This window comes from Heloderma suspectum, chromosome 5, assembly GCF_057233095.1.
Source record: "Heloderma suspectum isolate Gila_16-S chromosome 5, 16-S_ref, whole genome shotgun sequence".
Taxonomy (NCBI): domain Eukaryota; kingdom Metazoa; phylum Chordata; class Lepidosauria; order Squamata; family Helodermatidae; genus Heloderma; species Heloderma suspectum.
The window spans coordinates 210519645-210535119 of NC_139462.1; positions in this window are offsets into that span (position 1 = coordinate 210519645).

Below are 15475 nucleotides of genomic sequence, written 5' to 3' on the forward strand. Positions count from 1 at the left end.
CTTATGTCACCATCTCAGGTAGATCTGCAAGACAGGGATGGAGACACTGGGAAGAACCACTGTCAATCCAAGAAGACAGCACTGGGCAAGATGGTTAGACCATTGCCTTAGACTATTGATGTGGTTAGACTCGGTGGTCTAGGGCAGCTTCCGATGCTCAGCTTGAATACATGCAAATGCCTCTTTTAAGGCAAGGCCAATGGCAGTACAGACATGTTCCGCATATCCAAAATCAACTCCTCCCCAATTAACTCAATATCATGTAAGATACAGACAGTCTCTTGACTTGCACGTTGACCTAGAACAGCTATCGCAGACAGATGTTGGCTCCGAACTGCTTGGATTAGTCTTCCCCTGGAAGTTGTGGATATGAACCTTTTACATAGACAGATACATTTTTGGGGGAGACTAATGCATTACAGATATCCTTTCCAGCTTTGGAAAGGGTTTCTGCCTTATGTCATATCAATTTACCACTTGAAAACAGAAGCAGAAATAGGGCTTTGCTATCACAGATAGCTACTATAACATGTTGGTTTATTTTAAGACGAAAGGATTACCATGTGAAAATGCTACTGACATTTTCTTTTCAGAGGCTGCGGGAGGGAGGAGAATAAGGGAAAGGTGTTACATGTTCAGACCATCTGGTTTCTGTTCCGAGGATTTCTATATTTTTAGAACTTATTATGCCCTGGTTTATGGGGGCCAGTGGAGAACAAGCAACAGAATTGTGCAACCAGAAGGAATCATTATATGTAGGCATAGCCCTCCCTTCTAACTACAGTTGTTTTTAGAACTACTGTAAGTTTTAATTGCTTTCAGGACCTGCCAGCCAAGGTTAAAACATTACAAATCCCACCCTTGAGTTCTATGGGGGAAATGAAGCACATGCTTCAGCCTGCAGCCCTGTGCAGGCTTACCTTGGAGGAAGCCACACGGAGCACAGGGAGACTTACTTCCCAGTAAACATACCGAGAATTGCTCTGTTCATCTCTCCTATTGAAATCGATGTGACTTAAAAGTACTTAACATTGGCTGGATTGTGCCCATTCCCTCTCTGCCCCCCTCCAAATCACTGGTTTATTTTATTCTTAGTCCTGCACAATAGAACTATGATGAACTTATTCTGCAGAGGAGATTGTGGGAGGCCCCCCCCCCAATTACTGCTATTATTGAATAAGAAAGTGCTCCCTTTCCAAAACAGGCCTTAAGAAACTATTGAGTTGTAAGCCTTGGTGTGATCTGAGGACCCATGATTCACCCACCTAGCTGAAGTTTAGCAGCTTTAACTCTGGTCAGTATGTGGACGAGAGACCATCTGCAAACTCCCAGTAAGCTGCTGTTGCCAGAGAGTTCTGACCTCTGCCATTTTTTGAGGCCTCTCATCCAAGCATCTTGGCTCAATAGGCTACATTTCATCTGGGAAGATGATTTAGGAAGGATCTAGCAAACTAGGACAAGGTATAATTGTAAATTCCCATTGAAATCCCTTTTTGTTTTTAAATGGACACCACTCTGTACCAGGAGTGGGCAACTTGTGGCCCTTAGCTTACATTCAAAAGCCCTTTGCAAGCTATCAGTTGAGACCACTGGCAGGAGCAATCTGTCCCTCCCCTGGTAGCCCACTGCACACTGGAGAGGAGAGGGGGAAAAGAGAGCCAGAGGAGACAGGGTGGCAGAGTGAGAGTGAGAGAGCATGGCAGAAAGAGGGAGAGAAAAAGGGTGGCCCCACCCACTTTTGTCTCTGGTTCCACCCACTGCTAGCTTCAACCCCACCCACCCACAGGCAGCTGGTTGTCCACTGTGTGAACAGAATGCTGGACTAGATGGACCTTCGGCCTGATCCAGCAGGGCTCTTATTATGCTCTTACATAGTCCTGAAAGATTACTGCCAAGGGAGTGCGGCACTCAACAGAAAAACAGTTCCTCAACTCTGCTCTATACACTGTGGGACCTCTCGAAAATATTAAATTCTCAATATTCCTTTGGTTTTAATTTAATCAAAGTAACACTGTGTCATGCATTGATTGGCTATGGAGAGCCCTGAAATTTTGAGTGTCTTCTACAAGAAATACCTGAAGCTCCACCTAAAACCTAGACCAACTCCTTTGATAATCATCTTTCGAGAATCATCTTTTGACAATTATACACACACACACACACACATATACACACACGAGTTGTTATATATCCATAGCAATGAATACATATGAAATGCATATATGTGAAAATCCAATCTTCTAGCAATTATTCACAGGCTTCGACAAAAGCAACCTAGATATCCAAAGACGTATTCATTTGAGGTGGTGTCCATATGCCACCCATTCAAATGCTGAAAGCGTTATAAGGATTGAACGTCTCAATCCATTGCATTATAGGAAGTGGGCATTTATCCTTCCAGCATAATATCTTTTAGGATGCAATCCTATGGGGATAGCCAGCTGCCTCAAAGCGGGGGGGGGGGGGAGACGGTGCATAGGAAGTGTTGTACCAGCACTTCTGCGGTCTTTCCTCTCCCCCAGGAACATCTCCTTTTCAGCCGCTCCATGCTTCTCTTCTGAGCCAGGGATGAACCATGACTCCTTTGAGGCAGTGGGGGAGGGGGCAGGGAGTCAGATTTCTGGGAATCAAACAATCCTATGGCTGTCTCGATGCTGTCTAGCAGCCATAGGATTGTACCCTTAGATGTGAAAAGGGCATGGAGAATCCATTTACAGTGATCATTTGGGAATTTCCATGAAGTTGGTAAATAATTTAAAAGAGTATGTTCATCAGTGAATATTAACAATTGTTCCAGTACAAAATTTATCCATATAATAACCTCCTCCCAAAAAGAAACAACTCCTGAACATTGCCAAAACATACGTTTAAAAGAAGCTTTAGCTGCATCGCACCACCTGCAATTAGGTGAATTAGACAATGCTTTATTAAAGAGATGTTGCAGTGTCCAATAGACATGAAACAAAAGTTTTTTTCTGAATAACATGCAGCCTAAGATCCATAGACATGACAGGTATAGACTCAATTCATAGTGATGACCCACAGATTAGGCAGAATGAGACAATCCAATTCCCCATTCCATTCCTGCTTAAGACCCTATTTATCATATTTATTCATCAATAACAAGTATTTGTAGGCATGGATGGTGGGTTGATTTGCTTGACCAACTTCAATAAATGCTTCCAATAACAATGGGAATGCTGATGCTGTAAAAGCATCTGTCCCAAACCTAGACACTAACAAATGCTGTAATTGCAAGTATGGCCAGTCAGCCATTGTTGGGAAGTCATATTTAGCACTAGGAATGGTGGAGACTGTGGTTAAGACGCTGAGCTGCAGACCGGAAGGTTGGCAGGACAGCAGTTCGAGACCTGAGTGCCGCGTGACGAGTGAGCTCCCGTCTCCAGTCCCAGCTCCTGCCAACCTAGCAGTTTGAAAGTAGGGATGGCGGAGAATTTCTCCCCGAAACTTCGGGGGGCCGAGCGCCAACGTGTTCGGCCCCCCGAACAAGTTTCGGGGAGAAATCCTCCGCCCCCCCCGCCCCCCGCACCCCCCGGGATGGGACTTACCTTCCCTGAATGTCCCTCCCGGCGGCGGGTCCGGCTGGCGGTTCGTCCGGTGTTCGAGCGGGGCAGGAGCGGCAGCCGGTCTTTCGACCGGCTGCCGCCCCCGCCATTGCAATCAAAGAAAAAAAAAAAAAGTCCCCTGATAGGCTATGTGACGATTCACGTAGCCTATCATGGCTAGATTTGCAAAGTCAGCCGTGATAGGCTACGTGAATCGTCACGTAGCCTATCACGGGTGACTTAAAAAAAAAAAAAAAAAAAGCGCGTACGCGAATGGCGGCCCCCATAGGGAGCCGCCATTCGCGTTCCTTATTTGGTCGCTGTAGTCTACGTAAATCTTTACGGAGACTACGGCGAAAATAAGGGCAACGCTATTTTGCGTACGCGCTTTTTTTTTTTTCGCGTACGCGCTTTTTTTTTTTTTTTTAAAGTCACCCGTGATAGGCTACGTGACGATTCACGTAGCCTATCACGGCTGACTTTCCAGATCTAGCCGTGATAGGCTACGTGAATCGTCACGTAGCCTATCAGGGGACTTTTTTTTTTTTAACTTTCGTGTTTGCGGCCGGGCGAGGCGGGAAGCCTCCTCCCCGGCCTGAATTTCGGCCGGGCGAGGCGGGAAGCCTCCCCCCCGGCCTGAATTTCGGCCGGGCGAGGCGGGAAGCCTCCCCCCCCGGCCTGAACTTCGCGGGGGGAGCAGCGAAGCGCTCCCCCCCACCGCGAACAAGCTGCGAGAAAAGGTAAGTGACTTTCGTCCACCCCTATGCGAAAGCAAGAAATTGCAAGTAGATAAATAGGTACCGCTTTGGCGGGAAAGGTAACAGCGTTCCGTGCACCTTGGTGTTCAGTCATGCCGGCCACATGACCATGGAAGCGTCTTCAGACAGCGCTGGCTCTTTGGCTTAGAAATGGAGATGAGCACCACACCCTAGAGTCGGACACGACTGGTTGGGGACACGTTTACCTTTTTTATGGTGGAGAATTCCACCACAAACTCCAGTGACCCCCGGAGTCTGTGGCGGAACTGACTGCTCCCCCCACCACCCTGCGAAGCCCCCGCAGACCAGATCCTACCTGCCTCCGGTGGGTCCAGATCAGGCCGCTGCAGTCTCCTGCTCCAGTGTGCAGCCGTGAATGGCGTCCTGCATAGGGGATGCCATTTGCATCCCTCATTTAGCTGTGATAGGTTACATAAATATTTATGTAGCCTATCATGGCAAAGATCAGGGACACAAATGGCGTCCCCTACGCCATTTGCGTCCCTGCTTTAGCCGTGATAGGCTACCTGAGTATTTACGTAGCCTATCATGGCTACAGGGGGGACGCAAATGGCGTCCCCTATGCAGGACACCATTTGCGGCCACAACAGCCCGGCAGCGGACAGAGGTACAGCTGTGGATGGGCCTGGTCGGCGGCTCCGTGGAGTCACAGTGGAGCATCACCGGCCGGGGAGGATTCCGGGAGGGAGGTACGGAACGACTCCCCCCAGGCAGACCCTCTGCGGATGCAGGGGAGTGGGGTTTTGTACACCCCTATTTGGCATGCAGGATAGAAAATGACAGGAACTCATCACTGGCACCCACTACTTGATCAAAAGTAAAAATCACCTTATCTGTCCATGTCTGCCACAAAAACATTTTCTTACCAATTTTTAGATCTGGATTGCTCCATGAAGTCCATTTAGCATGATAAAATGGATCAAAGTGTAACTGACATCATGTTATATGCTACATGTCTCTAACTGTAGAAACTGTGGGAGGAACCCTATGTGTTCTTGCATGTTTAGAACCTAATACCATCCATTTAGAAAGAAGAACCAATCAAAAAGATTGTCCCAAACTGACCAAGGCAGAAGATGCTCTGCAGACAGGAAAGACCAAAATTCAGTACAAGTCAGCAGGTAAACCCGATAATATAAAAGCAATATCTGGAAAACCAAATCTATCTTCTTTAACTGGAAGTTGCATCCTTTTCAGAGATAATCTTGGTGGAGAGGAACCCCAGAAAAAAACTATGAAACAAGCATTGATCTTCTTCTGATTTTTTATCAGGTATAGGTACAAACAATTGTCTTTTGACAATCATGTTTCTGTTGTGTGTACCTGGAAATCACTCTTCCATGACTAGAGTTGTGAAGGTTTGAGGGGAAAAAACAGAAAAGGGGGGGGGACTAGAAAAAACTGACACTCCAAAAACTGACCACCACACCCCCCCAAATCCCCCCCAATGTTCTGTTGTTGTTGTTTTTTACCCCCAAGCCATTACATCTTTAACCAGGACCACCAAACTCTTTTGGGAGTGTTTATAATCAAAGGCTGTAACTGCCTCTGAACCCTTGAGCTCAACAGGTCTCTGCTGAATCCTCCACAATTCCCTCTACCTGGATTTCCCCAGTGCACTTTTCTTTAGCTTGGCTGGCAGACATAGTGCTGTGCCAAAAATTTATCCCATTTTTTTTTTTTTTACCATTCTCATTCAATTTGATAGAAAAGAAATTGCTTTTGGAAAGGAATTCAAAGGAGGAGAAATTTCCGAGAAATTCTCATGGACTGGGCTTGTGGTTCTTGGGCTTACCTTTCTTATGAGGTGGCTGAGGAGTGTGCATGAGTGCCCTGTCTGTCATCGTACAATAATCTCTGTGGCAGCCTGTAGCCTCCTCAGCTTCCTGCATTTCAGTTAAAGCTATCGTGAGTAAGACATGGTGAGGCGATTCCTCCCATGGGTCTTTTTCAGTTCAGAAAGTGCAGGTGGCCTGTGAGGCTGTAGAGCAATGGAAAGATCATAGAATCATAGAATCATAGAACCATAGAATAGTAGGGTTGGAAGGGATTTATTTATTTATTTATTTATTTTATTAATCGCCCATCTGGCCGGTCAGTGTCACCCGGCCACTCTGGGTGATGTACAACAGTACAATTTAAAACAGTAAAATTACACATTAAACATTATTTAAGAATACCCTAACCCACCCCAAATGCCTGCCTGAATAACCAAGTTTTCAGTGTGTGGCGGAAGCTCATTCAAGAGGGGGCATGGCAGAGTTCCCTAGGGAGGGAGTTCCACAGAGTGGGGGCCATCATAGAGAAGGCCCTCTCCTTCATCCTCACCAGCCTAGCTGTCCTGGCTGATGGGACAGAGAGAAGGCCATCCGAGGCTGATCTTCTTGAGCAGCCTGTCTGGTGTTGCTGGAGGCTCTCCTTGAGGTAGGCTGGGCCAGAACCATATAGGGGTTTAAAGGTCAAAACCAACACCTTGAATTTGGCCCGGAAAACAACTGGTATCCAGTGCAACTCCTTCAGCACCAGAGTGATGTGATCACGCTGGTGGCTGCCTTTAGTCAGGCAAGCTGCCGTGTTCTGCACCAGCTGCAGTTTCCGAACCGTCTTCAAGGGTAACCCCACGTAGAGCGCATTACAGTAGTCTAGATGAGAGGAGACCAGGGCATGTACTATAAGACTATCAAGTCCAACCCCCTGCTTAATGCAGGAATCCAAGTCAGAGCATCCCTGACAGATGGCTGTCCAGCCTCATCTTGAATCCCTCCAGTGTGGTAGAGCCCACCACCTCCCTAGGTAATTGGTTCCATTGTTGCATTGCTCTAACAGTCAGGAAGTTTTTCCGGATGTTCAGCCAGAATCTGGCTTCCTGTCACTTGAACCCATTATTCCATGTCCTGCACTCTGGGATGATTGAAAAGAGATCCTGGCCTACCTCTCTGTGACAACCTTTCAAGTACTCGAAGAGCGCTATCCTATCTCCCCTCAGTCTTCTCTTCTCAAGGCTAAACATGCCCAGTTCTTTCAGTCTCTCCTCAAAGGGGTTTGTTTCCAGTTCCCTGATCATCTTCGTTGTCTGTGTAACATAGAGAGAAAACACACATAGCATTCTCAGCCACCTCACAATGATTAGCTAAGCTCAAAACTACAACCAAAAGAAATTCAAAATTCCGCCTCAAAAAAGTGGAAGCCTCAGCATAGTTGATGCTGTTGCAACCTACAGAAGCATTGCAGTAAACCAAAAACCTTAGGAAAAAAAGAAAGAAGCTGTGCTACAACCCCTGCCAATAGTGAGCCCTATCTGTGAGAAAGTGTTGAAGAATTTCTCCTTCCCTAGGAGATATTTGATGAAATTGTCCCCCCAATTTCTCTGCCCACAAATAGGATGGAAAATTTTGAGAGGCCATTTGCACACAGCTCTAGGCAGGCAGTGTGCCCCATTTCGGAGCTCTTGGCTGGGTGTTTGTTGTTGCACCCTGAGACTCCTAAGGTCCAGGTGATTCCAGAAGAGGTCTTGCTAGGATAGACTCAGCCTGACTAACCCAGACTCCTGTTTTTGAATGTTCCTTCTCTACACTCACACTTCCTGTGGACTTTGCCCAGTAAAGCCTTGCTGTGGCTGAGGAAATGCTTTTTTTTTTTTTAAACTCGGTTTACTCTGGGACTAAACCAGGGGTGGGCAACTTTGGGGGCTATTTTCCACCCCCTGGACCCCCATGTACTACACTCCTGCCACAGCTGCACCACCCAATTTGGTGGCAGCCATAAAAAAAAAAACAGTCAAGTCTCCATGGTGATTTGCCTCTGAAATTTGTGAACAAACCACCAATTGTTTTGCAGCTGCAAATTTCGGTGGCATAGTGATGGGGGCTGCAGTGGAGGATGGAGAGGTGCATGCAGCTCACAGGCCATGAGTAGCCCTGAACTGAATGACTCCTATGCCTCTCTTGTGTTAGCACAAAGCACAAGGAAGAAAAGCTCTCTCTCTCTCTCTCTCTTTCTGTTTCCAGCATCTTAATTCCAATTTAAAATCCCCCCTCCTCTCCCTTTCTCAGGGCTTCTCCATGCCAGACTTTTTACCCCTCAGCTTATAGGGCTTCTGCTTTTGGATTCTTTGTGGGATTAAGATCAGCTCCTTACATGGGCTGACATAGGCTTTTTTCTGGGACTTCCGTTGCCTGAAAGTTCTACATGTTTCATTATACTAGATGGTGCTGTGGTATAGAGGAACTGCACAATTTCACAGGGTCATTAAAGCAGATTAACATTTATTACTGCATTATCCCTGCTCTTTTAAAAACTTGGATCAAGGTCAGAAAGTGTGGGGAGATACCTTGGAGGTTGATGATGTTGTGTAAAGGACCCTCAGACTTCTGTGAGTGACCAATGACATGTGTGCAATAAAAGCCTCATGTAGAAATGCTCTCAGAAACCAAAGAAGTTCACTGCTCATCCTCTTTTGCATCACTCCTCACCACTTCATCTCCTTTTCCCCTCTCTCAGGCAGCTTTCAAGAGTCAGCTATTTAATTGCCATTGTGTTATTCTTTCTCACCATTTCTGGAAAGGTTCTGATCTCTCCTCTGTTACTCCCCAAGTATATTATGAGGGCATTCTGCTACCCAGACTAAACAATTTGAAGTTGCTCATGCTCCTGAGAAACCTGTACAAGGGTCAAGAAGCAACAGTAAGAACCAGACATGGAACAACCGATTGGTTCAAAATTGGGAAAGGAGTACGACAAGGCTGCATATTGTCACCCTGCTTATTTAACTTATATGCAGAGTAAATCATGAGAAATGCCGGGTTGGATGAATCAGAGGTCGGAATTAAGATTGCTGGGAGAATTATCAACAACCTCCGATATGCAGACGATACCACCCTAATGGCAGAAAGCGAAGAGGATCTCAAGAGCCTCTTGTTGAGGGTGAAAGAGGAGAGTGCAAAAGCTGGTTTGAAACTCAACATTAAAAAAACGAAGATCATGGCATCTGGCCCCATCACTTCCTGGCATATAGAAGGGGAAGAAATGGAAGTAGTGACAGATTTTACTTTCTTGGGCTCCAAGATCACCGCAGACGGTGACTGTAGCCATGAAATTAAAAGACGCTTGCTCCTTGGGAGGAAAGCTATGGCCAACCTAGACAGCATAGTAAGAAGCAGAGACATCACCTTGCCGACAAAGGTCCGTCTAATCAAAGCTATGGTTTTCCCAGTAGTAACCTATGGCTGTGAGAGCTGGACTATAAGGGAGGCTGAGCGCCGAAGAATTGATGCTTTTGAACTGTGGTTCTGGAGAAGACTCTTACGAGTCCCCTGGACTGCAAGGAGGTCAGATCAGTCCATCCTAAAGGAAATCAACCCTGAGTGCTCATTGGAAGGACAGATAATGAAGCTGAAGCTCCAATATTTTGGCCACCTAATGCGAAGAGAAAACTCCCTGGAAAAGACCCTGATGCTGGGAAAGACTAAAGGCAAAAGGAGAAGGGGACGGCAGAGGATGAGATGGCTAGATAGCATCACGGATGCAATGAATATGAACTTGAGCACGCTCCGGGAGAGAGCGCAGGACAGGAAGGCCTGGCGTGCTATGGTCCATGGGGTCACGAAGAGTCGGACACGACTGAACGACTGAACAACAACAACATGCTGTGCTTCTTTGCATTTGGAAAATGGGCTTGCTTCTGGGTAGGGATGAACGAAAGTCACTTACCTTGAATGAAATTTGATTCGCGGTGGGGGGGAGGCGCTCCATCCCTCCCCCCCAAAATTCTGGCCGGCGGGGGAGGCGCTCCATCCCTCCATTCCTGAATCCTGGCTGGCTGGGCCACAAATGGCGGCGGCCATAGCCGCCGCCGTTTGCGTCCCTGCAGTCAGCCGTGATAGGCTATGTAAATGTTTATGTAGCCTATCATGGCTGAGTAAAAAAACAAAAAAAACCCTGCGCGTACGCAAATGGCGGCGCCCATGGGCGCCGCCATTTGCATTCCTTATTTTGGCACGTCTAGTCTACGTAAACATTTATGTAGACTACGGCGAAAATAAGGGGAACACAAATAGCATAGCGTCTACGCTATTTGCGTTCCCCTTATTTTCGTCGTAGTCTACGTAAATGTTTACGTAGACTAGACGTGCCAAAATAAGGAACACAAATGGGCGCTGCCATTTGCGTACGTGCGGTCTTTTTTTTTTACTCAGCCGTGATAGGCTACGTGAACATTTACGTAGCCTATCACGGTATTTTTTAAAAAATCTAGCCTTGATAGGCTACGTAAATCTTTATGTAGCCTGCCTAATTGGAGCTCCCCGCCCCCGCCCCCTTGCAGCTGGAGCAGAGAGAACCGCGCAGCTGCCTCTCTGAGCTTGCAAAAGTGACCTCGGAGAGGACAGACAGGGGGCATTTCTGTGGGTGGGGAGGGGAGGGCACTGGAAAGTGGGGACATGAGCTTCCCAGGCTCCTTCCCTCTCCTCCTGCAGAGCCCTAGCTAGCTGGTCAAAAACGCCCGCCTAGAAAAAATGCAGAGCGAGAGGATTGTGGAGGTGACGCTGGCCTTGGTGCTCCTCCTGCTCTGCATAGGGTAGGATTGCATCCTGATGGCCCAATTCTGTGTGTATCTACTCAGAAGTAAGTCCCATGGAGTTCAATGAGATTTACTCCAAGGTAAGTGCGTATAGGATAGCAGCTTAACAGTGCAGTACTATACAGGTCTACTCAAAGTAACCAAGTCCCATTGAGTTCTGTTGTTGTTGTTTCTACACCTTTCTAACAAGGAAAAAAAAGAGACTCAAGGTGTCTCACAGCAAAATTAAAACATGTAACATTTAAGACAACCAAAAACAATTATCAGCAAAATGCCAGAACGTCATAATGGGGCTTACTCCCAGATAAAGGTTTATAGGATTGCAGCTTTAAGGATTAAAATTAATGGGATCAGTGGTTTCATTAGTCTGATTTACATCGTTTCCAATGAGTATATATATATGTACATATCATTAGTTGATTAATTAATTATGATGATTTGCTGCATCTTTTGCATTGAAGATCGTATAATCAGATGTGAAGAGAACACATGATTCATTTCCCTCCTGTTCTGCTAAGCATAAAGCCTTTCACCAAAACAGCCCAGATGGCCTGCTTAGCATGGCTGCCCTTCTTCTCACACAAACTGTTCATTCAGTTCAGTGGAATGTATCCAGAGAAGGGCGACAAAGACAGAGAGGACCCTGGAGACCAAGTCTTACGAGGAAACGTTGAAGGAGCTGGATGCGTTTAGTCTGGAGAAGGAATTATTAAGAGATTATCATGACAGCCAAACATTTGAAGGGCTGTCACACAGATGATGGAACAAATTTGTGTTCTACCACTCCAAACCAATGGGTTCAAATTGTCAGACGAATGTTTGATTTTGATGAAACATTAGGAAGAGCCTCCTAATGTCCAAGCAAAACCAAGCAAAACCAGTTTTTCTTGTAAGCAATCCTCCGATCTCTTACACTCAGAATTGTTGAGTTAGAGGACAGGTGGGCCACTCCGGGGGTTCACACTGCTCACTCCCCTGCAACTGCCAGAAATGGCTATGTGGCTGAAATCCCACCAATTCCACTGGGGAGCACACACCTAGTTTCCCAGCAGAATGGGGTTCTGGATAGCCATTTGGCAAGCGGTCAAGACTGCCATTCTACAGAGAAACAGGGCATGCAATTCTCTCTCTCTCACACCCCCTCCCTGCCCTGGTTTCTCTGCAGAAAAAGTAGGGATGGCGGAGAATTTCTCCACAAATCTCCGGGAAATTGGAAATCCCCCGAAATTGGTGGTGAAATTCTCCGCCCCCTGCCCCCCCATGGGTTGGGACTTACCTCTGTCGAATGTCCCTCTCGGCGGCGGGTCTCGGCGGCGTTTCGGCGGCGTTTCGGCGGGGGTGGGGGCGGCGGCTGGTCTTCCGACCAGCTGCCGCCGCCGCCGCCATTTCCCAGTAAAAAAAACACGTGATAGGCTACGTAACGATTTACGTAGCCTATCACGGCTAGATTTTCAAAGTCATAGCGTTTGAACGTGATAGCGTTGCCCTTATTTTCGCCGTAGTCTACGTAAATCTATACGTAGATTACCCATGCCCAAATAAGGAATGCAAATGGCAGTGCCCATGGTCGCCGCCATTTGCGTACGTGCTTTTTTTCCCTCAAAGTCAGCTGTGATAGGCTATGTAACGATTCACGTAGCCTATCATGGCTGACTTTGAAAATCTAGCCGTGATAGGCTACATAAATCGTTACGTAGCCTATCACGTGTTCCCCCCCCCATAATTTTTTTATTTTGCGGCCAGGGAGACGGGGCGCTTCCCCCCGGCCAGAATTTCGGTGGCGAGGGATGGGGCGCCCCCCTGGCCTGAATTTCGGCCTGGAGGGGTGGGGCGCCTCCCCCCCACCAAGAATTTTGGGGGGAGAACCGAAGTGCCTCCCCCCCACCGCGAAGCAAGCTGCGGGGCCAGGTAAGGGACTTTCATCCATCCTTAAGAAAAAGTGATTCTGCTGGGAAACACGGCACAAAATCACTGGGATATCTACCATGCTGGGACAACTGGGTCTGAGCACAAACAGCTGTGTTGGGCCAAATGCACCCCGTACAGCAAGGGCTGCCCACTCCTGAGTTAGAGGGACCCGTAAGAGGTCATTCAGCCCAACCCCACTCCTGTAACACTATGCTAGAAAAGCAGATCATCCTATAGGCTATTTCAGAATAGGGATGGCGGAGAATTTCTCCCCGAAACTTCGGGGGGCCGAGCGCCAACGTGTTTGGCTCCCCGAACAAGTTTCGGGGAGAAATTCTCCGCACCCCCCCACCCCCCGAACCCCCCCCCGGGACGGGACTTACCTTTGCCGAATGTCCCTCCCGGCGGCGGGTCCGGCTGGCGGTTCGGCGGGTGTTCGCAAATAGCGTTGCCCTTATTTTCGCCGTAGTCTACGTAAAGATTTACGTAGACTACAGTGACCAAATAAGGAATGGGAATGGTGGCTCCCTATGGGGGCCGCCATTATCCGTACGCGCTTTTTTTTTAAGTCACCCGTGATAGGCTACGTGACGATTAACGTAGCCTATCATGGCTGACTTTGCAGATCTAGCCGTGATAGGCTACGTTAATCGTCACGTAGCCTATCACGGGGGCGTTTTTTTTTAAAAAAAAAAACTTCGGAGTTCGCAGCCGGGCGAGGCGGGAAGCCTCCTCCCCGGCCTGAACTTCGTGGGGGGAGCAGCAAAGCGCCTCCCCCCCACCGCGAACAAGCTTCGACGACAGGTAAGTGACTTTCGTCCACCCCTATTTCAGAATAAGGCTAGATGGTGCCTTAATGTTCCTGCATGTGCATTATGTATGTGCATTAGGGATGAGATGCATCTGCCACCATTCCCATCCCTAACTCAGAGCTATAATTATGGGCAGTATCCAATTGTGTTATTCTGCTAGTGCAAATGACATTGTGTTAGTGGAAACTAGGTTCCAAACTATGCGCAAAAGGATAATCCAACTAAAGTTGCATTTGCACAAGTGCAGTTGTGTAAGCTTTTGCACAACCTGTTGCACAAGTAGTTGCACATTACGCTTGTGTAACCCATGCAATTTACATAGAAGTAAGTGCTTTACAGCTGCAAATGGTGTAAAATGTGCCAATTGCAGCGGTAATTCTCCCTTGATCCAACCGGTTGCACATGATGCTTGTGCAACCAGTTGTGCAAACAGTTGCACAACAGGTTGCACAAACATAATGGGCAACCACCAGCACAAGGGAAAGATTCGGTAGAGCTCTGATAATGCCATTTGAGTTTGTGGAATTGTATCACAAACTGAATAGTATCTTTTGGATACTGCCCCAGGATTACAAGGCTGAAACCTGAAGAATGGCAAATCTGGCAGTTCCCATTAACACTTTTTAAGGCACCACCCCAAAAGGCATACACAGGGACAAGACAGGGCAGTGATTTATCAGGGACATATATCAGACATTGGTGCACTTTCATGATTTCAGACTCTGGGCTTAATGGCCTTACGCTTCCCCATGGTCTTCCACATGCCCATGGACTTAATGGTCTATTCAGAGGCTTTGGACGGCAAAGTGTATCACTTAACTTACTTCAAAATGTGGTAACCCAGCCCTGGTGTGTTTGGGGATCCTACTACTCATTCCGCTAAATGGAGATCTGGGCATCTGCTCCAAAGCTTGCTACTGGGACCAGGATATAGACCTTGCCTCTTGGTAAATAGGGGCAGTTGGAGCATATGTAGCTTGAAAAGTTAGTAAAAAATAGCTGGTGAACTAAAACATGCAGATATTCCAGTTTGAAGGGTTTTTTTTGTTTTTTGTTTTGGTATTCCTTCCTTGTCTCTTTCAGCCAAAAGGAATCCTGAAGAAAAACAAGCTTTTGTGAATGGAGTATGAAAACATCCTAACCAATGAGGTCAGCATGGTCTGAAAAGCCTGTGTTGTCATCTCCAGACTAGGTTAAGGAAAGAAAGGAGCAGTAACAGTGGGACTGTAACTTTCTTTGTCAAGGTCCAAGACCTTAAATGAACTCTTTCTTTCTGCATTTTGTCAGTGTTGTGTTTTATTTGTGATTTCCTCCAAAGCTTCATAGTCTTTTCATTTTTATTTTTCTGCTGTGCCTGTGGCTTTCAGCATCATGTTTTGTTGGTTTGAAGACACCCGTTTTTGTTACTGAATATTTGGGAGGTTGAAATCTCATACTATTTCTGACTGTGGAGGAAGGATGCAAGGAAAGGTACAACTCCCTTCCTGCTATGGATTTCAATAATTCAGCTATATATCTTGGAAAACTTCATATAATCACAGTCAGTAGTATTCTCTTATGCAATTGTCTTCACCATCAATTTCAGTGAAAACATTTACTGTAGAATATATATGTCATATGCAGTATGCAGGGAAAACTACAACAGACCAAAGAACAAGATTCTGTACCCACAAATCTGTGATTCTTACCAAAGAACTGGAACAGCCCATTGCAAGACATTACAGCTCGCCTGCACATAGCCTCTCTTTTCTATTGTTTTACAATATTTTATAAAATATTTTATTGTTTTATTGATTTACAATAGAACAAACAAAAGACACTGACATGTTTGAC